Raw genomic sequence first — 4,893 nt, forward strand, 5'->3', positions numbered from 1 at the left:
CATCACCATCATCACCACCATCACCATCATCGCCACCATCATCACCATCACCACCATCATCACCATCACCACCATCATCACCATCATCACCATCACCACCATCACCAGCACCACCACCAACACCAGCACCACCACCAACACCAGCACCTCCACCGCCATCACTATCACCACCATCACCATCACCACCATCACCATCACCACCATCACCACCATCATCACCACCATCACCATCACCACCACCATCACCACCATCACCATCATCACCATCACCATCATCACCATCACCACCATCACCACCATCACCAGCACCATCACCATCACTATTACCTCTATCGCCACCACAATTACCTCCATAACCATTGTCCCTACACATAGTGGCTTCTTACTGCCTGATGAGCAGCGGCAGCACCTGTGATGCTGAAGAATGAGCAACCCTATCTGCCAGTGCTTTGGCTGTCGCTCCCCTTCCCTCACCTGTGCGTAGGGCACACACCTGGAACGCAGGTGGCCCTGAGCCTTGTTGCTCTGGGAAGAGTGCAGCCGCTTCCTGGAGGCTCCGTGATTAGGTTCCAGAACAGTTACTGGTCCCGTCACAGCTCCCACCTCAGGGCTTTCCTCCACCCCAGGCTGTTCACGGACAGAGGCAGCTCTGTCCCCAGCCCTGAGGCCACACAGCCAAGCTGTCTGGGCTTCCGGATGTCCCTTCCCAGAATGGCCCCAGAAGTGCAGAGAAGTGGCGAGTGCATTTTTGTCCACGGACCCAGCGACTGTCTTCCCCCGCATGCGTCTGGGGTGCCCCCAGGGCTGCAGTCTCCCCAGCTCGCCCCCAGATGCACCAGTGCCCGTGAGCGGTGTCACGGCTCCTTGAGACTGGGACTTCCTTGTGGCAGGGCCCATTTCAGCCTGTTCCAATGAGGCCCCTGGGCTGAGCCGGGCACTCAGGAAACACCCCTAAGGGGAGGGAGGGCACACGTGGGCCTCCCCAGTCCTATTAGGACAAGGGCAGGAGCGAAGGCGCCTGGGGCTGCTGGTGGGCGACCTGGTTCCAGCAGGGAGGACTCGGTGACTGCACTAACCTTACGCTTGGTGTCCCCAGCTGTAAGATGGGGATATTTCTGCACACACCTCTCCTCACAAGATAATCGCCCAGGCTCTGGGGTGTGGCTGGCTGGCCCCAGCCCTCCCGTCCTCCGAGTGTGTCCCTCTTGCACACACAAGGGAAAGGCCGGGGGCGCATGCGTGAGGCCGGCTCCACGGGCCTCCCCGCTGAGGGCGGTGGAAACTTGCCAGCCTCATACTGCCGGGAGCGGGGAAGGGAAGCAGCAGCGTGCACTGGCCGGCCGTCACCCCCAGGTAATCCGGCGAAATGAGAGCCTCCGTGAGCTACCTGCTTGACTCCACGTCCCTACGAGCCAGTCCACGCCAAGGAACAGTCAGGGGACTCGGAGCTGCACGTGTCTGCTGCAGGGCATGGGACTCTGCTCAGGGGACAGCCCGGGGCATCTGTGGGGTGCTGGGCAGCACGGGACAGCTTGGGATTTCTCTCCTCTCCCGGGCGGGCAGGAGATAAGACAGGGTCCCCTCTGGGAGAGGTCTGCCACCTGGGCGCCACCTCCTGGGCCTCACTGCGGACCCGAAGGTGCTGTCACTTTTACTCTGGAAAAGTACCGAGCTCACTGCCCCAGGCGGGAGACTGGACTCAGCTGAACCCAGTCACCTGGCGGCCTCTCCTTCCTCCAGGTGCCCTGGCTGAAGGTGTGCCCAGGTGTGGGAGGCCTGGGCTTCTTCCTGGGGTGGGGGGCATGGAATCATGGGAGGCGATGCTGTCGGACCTGTGAGCTGGCTGGGCACCCGGAGCCTGCACCTGCCCTGACAAAGGGGGCAAACCAGGAGGCTGGGGACCAGCATTCTCTGGAGCAGTGCCCAGGAGTCCGGGTCCTCTCCAGATGACCGTGGCAGGGGGCGGGGCACACTGAGACCCCAGGGGCCCAGGGATGGGAGGAGCCTCCTGGTCCGGCCGCAGCCTCTCAGGTGGCCGCCCGCCCAGGGAGCCTCAGTGCCTGGAGCCGCTCGCCCTTGCTGCCCGAGGTCAGAGCAAGCACACCTGGCCTGGCCGCAGCCTCTCAGGCGGCCGCCCACCCGGGGAGCCTCAGTGCCTGGAGCCGCTCGCCCTTGCTGCCCGAGGTCAGAGCAAGCACACCTGGCCTGGCCTGCAGCCAGGAAACCCCAGGAAACTGAGGGGGCGTAAAGGCTGAGGACTCAGGCGCAGACCACGGCTCAGTGACCGTTTCAGAGAAAGACGGCCGTGGCAGCAGTGACAGAGGGGACAAAAGATGGGAGGAGAGGTGGAACCTGGGACACTCGGAAGGGCCAGTCCTGGGGAAGGCTCTCGCCCAGGCCCAGACTTCATGCCTCTGCCTGGCACAGGTGGTCACCCGGAGTCCATGGGCCACTAAAAAGTAGGCACTGGAGGACAATCCCCAGGGGGATACCAGGCACCCCTGATACACTCAAGCCCCAGGCCCACTAAACCCCGGCGAGGGGCCACTAAGGACCAGTTCTTGGGGTGTCCTGCACTGCACATTCCCTCTCTTTCTCCTCCCCAGAGTGACCACGCCCAAATCCCCTTCCTTTAGAAGGCCTTCTCATAGCACAAAAGGAAACGCAGAAAGAGCCGACTGTGGTTATTCATACTAAAGTGAGAATGACTACCACGTCGACCTCTCCCAGGAGTTCTATGAACTGAGTCCCCAGAACCTGTGGATATGGCACCTTAACGGCAAACGAAACTCTGCGGAAACAATGAAGTTAAGGACCGCGGGAGAGGTTGGCGGCGGGAGGTGTGACAGCAGAAGCGGCTCCGCCGAGGCTCCGCCGGTGGGGTGGGGGCCGCGGGAGCGCTGCCTCCCTCCTCTCCGCTGCTCCCGCATCCTCTCCCGGAGCCTCCCGAGGGAACGGCCCGCAGGCCGCTGAGGTTCCAGGCCTTCGGGACTTGACAGCGAAGCGCTGCGCTGCTTCAAGCACGAAACCTGAAGCTGAGAGAGTCTCTGGCGACGCCAGAGCAGCACACGGTGTTTAGCAGCGGCCGACGCGGGGCGGCGGGGCTTACGGGGCTGGCCCCGGCAGGCGCCTAACCGGCCATCGGTACGGTCGCTTTGTCGCCCCGAATACTGGCCGCTCGCGGGCTGCATGTCGCCCGTTTCCCCTTTTTACAGACGAGGAAGCCGACGCCGAGGCGGACGCAGGAAGAGGCACAGGAAACGTGCAGCCGGCACCGCGGGGCGCTCCCGGGTCCCGGCTCCCGGCCTCGAGCGGCAGCGTGTCTGCTGCCACCGGCCGCGGTCAGAGCACAGGCGAGGCTGAGGGACGGGGCGCTGTGTCTGCGGCCATCTCTGGGCCCGGCTGGGACGAGCCAGCCATGGGGTGACGCCTGGGTGGGGTCGGGAGGATCGGGCCGGGGGGGGAAGCCGTGCTCCACCTGGGCGTCCCGTGGGCCGGCAGCTGTTGCAGGCAGCGCCAAGTCTCACGTGGCCGTGCCCTAGTCACGACCCGGCATGCTGTCCACGGCAGCTCCACCGCATCGCAGTCTCTGCGTGCCCGCTGTGTTCTCGGGGCTTCCCACGCTCACGCACACGACTCCACAGGCAGGAGCCGCCACTAGTCCGCAGGAGGCGCAGGACCTGGGGCCGCAGGCCCGGCCCGAGGGCACCCGCCGGGGAGCAGCAAAGCCAGGGCGAGGCTCATGACCACACTCACCGCCACCACCCGCCCGGCGCCCCCCGCATGGCTTTGCCAGATGGGTCTGGGCGTCCTGCGTGCTGGGGGCTAGAGGACACCTGACTGAGTCCTCGGCTGCTCTGACAGAAACCACGGTCTGGCGTTTCACCAACAGGAGTCGACCCGTCACGGTTCTGGGGACGGAAGTCCAAAATCAGGGTGGAGGATGGTCACACTCCCTCCCGGGGCTCCAGGGAGGGTCCTTCTGCCTCTCCCAGCTCCCGGGGCTGCCGGTGTCCCTCGGCCCCCGTCTGTGCCTCGGCTGTCACATCGTCTCCTCTGGTTTGCCTGTGACCCACCTCTCCCTGCCCTTCTTACGAGGACACATGATGGCATCTAGGGCCCACCCCACGACTCCAGGGTGACTTCTCATCCGAAGATCTTCAACGCTGTGTCATCGCACCTGCAACGACCCCTTCCAAACAAGGTGACATGTGCAGGTTCCGGGGTCAGGGCCCGATATCCTGGGGCAGATGCCACAGAAAGGCCAAGGCTTTGGTCCCAGCTCCAGGGTCACTTCATGGAGGCGAAACATCAGAGAAGGTTACCTCCCTCCCTTCTCCCCCACACAGTGGGTCTGACTCACCGAGTGACTCTGTCCCATCCCTCACACAGCAGGAAAACACCGCCTTGTCACGAAGCGGACACATTAAGCTGCTTAGTATCTGGCCAGCAGGTCATCTGCGGGGGAGGAGAGCGTCCCCCGGCAGTCACTTCTGCATGACCTTCCTGTCCTGGAGCTCACGGCCAACATTTCCTGCTACTTTTGGCATCATGTGCCACAGCCCCGCAAATGTCGGGGACCCGTCTGTCTGGTAAAACACACTCATCCTGTTAAAAAACTCAGCACCTGATTGTCCGCCGACGCTCACGCGTGACGGACCACAGGCTGGATCTGAACCGTGGTGTCGGCCAGGACGGGGAGGCCTCGAGCCCTGGCTGCTGCAAACAGGAGGGGTCGGCCCCGGGGTGCTCAGTGCCGGCTGAGCCTGTCCCTGCCCGGTACATCCGCCGTGCACGCAAGTTGGAGGAAGCCTGACAGCGAGGGCGGGGTGGGGGGACCGGGAAGAAGGGGGTGGCCGTGTGCGCGTTGCCAGCAGGCCGGGGAGGCACTCC

At 63.8% G+C, this 4,893-nt stretch overlaps 1 protein-coding gene across 1 annotated transcript in view; it reads right to left on the minus strand.

Moving 5' to 3' along the window:
- FAM20C (FAM20C, golgi associated secretory pathway kinase) overlaps positions 1-4,893 on the minus strand; it is a 17,967-nt gene that overhangs the window by 7,234 nt on the left and 5,840 nt on the right. The window lies entirely within an intron of this gene.

This window comes from Pteropus vampyrus, unplaced genomic scaffold (assembly GCF_000151845.1).
Source record: "Pteropus vampyrus isolate Shadow unplaced genomic scaffold, Pvam_2.0 Scaffold90, whole genome shotgun sequence".
In the NCBI taxonomy this organism is placed as follows: Eukaryota; Metazoa; Chordata; class Mammalia; order Chiroptera; family Pteropodidae; genus Pteropus; species Pteropus vampyrus.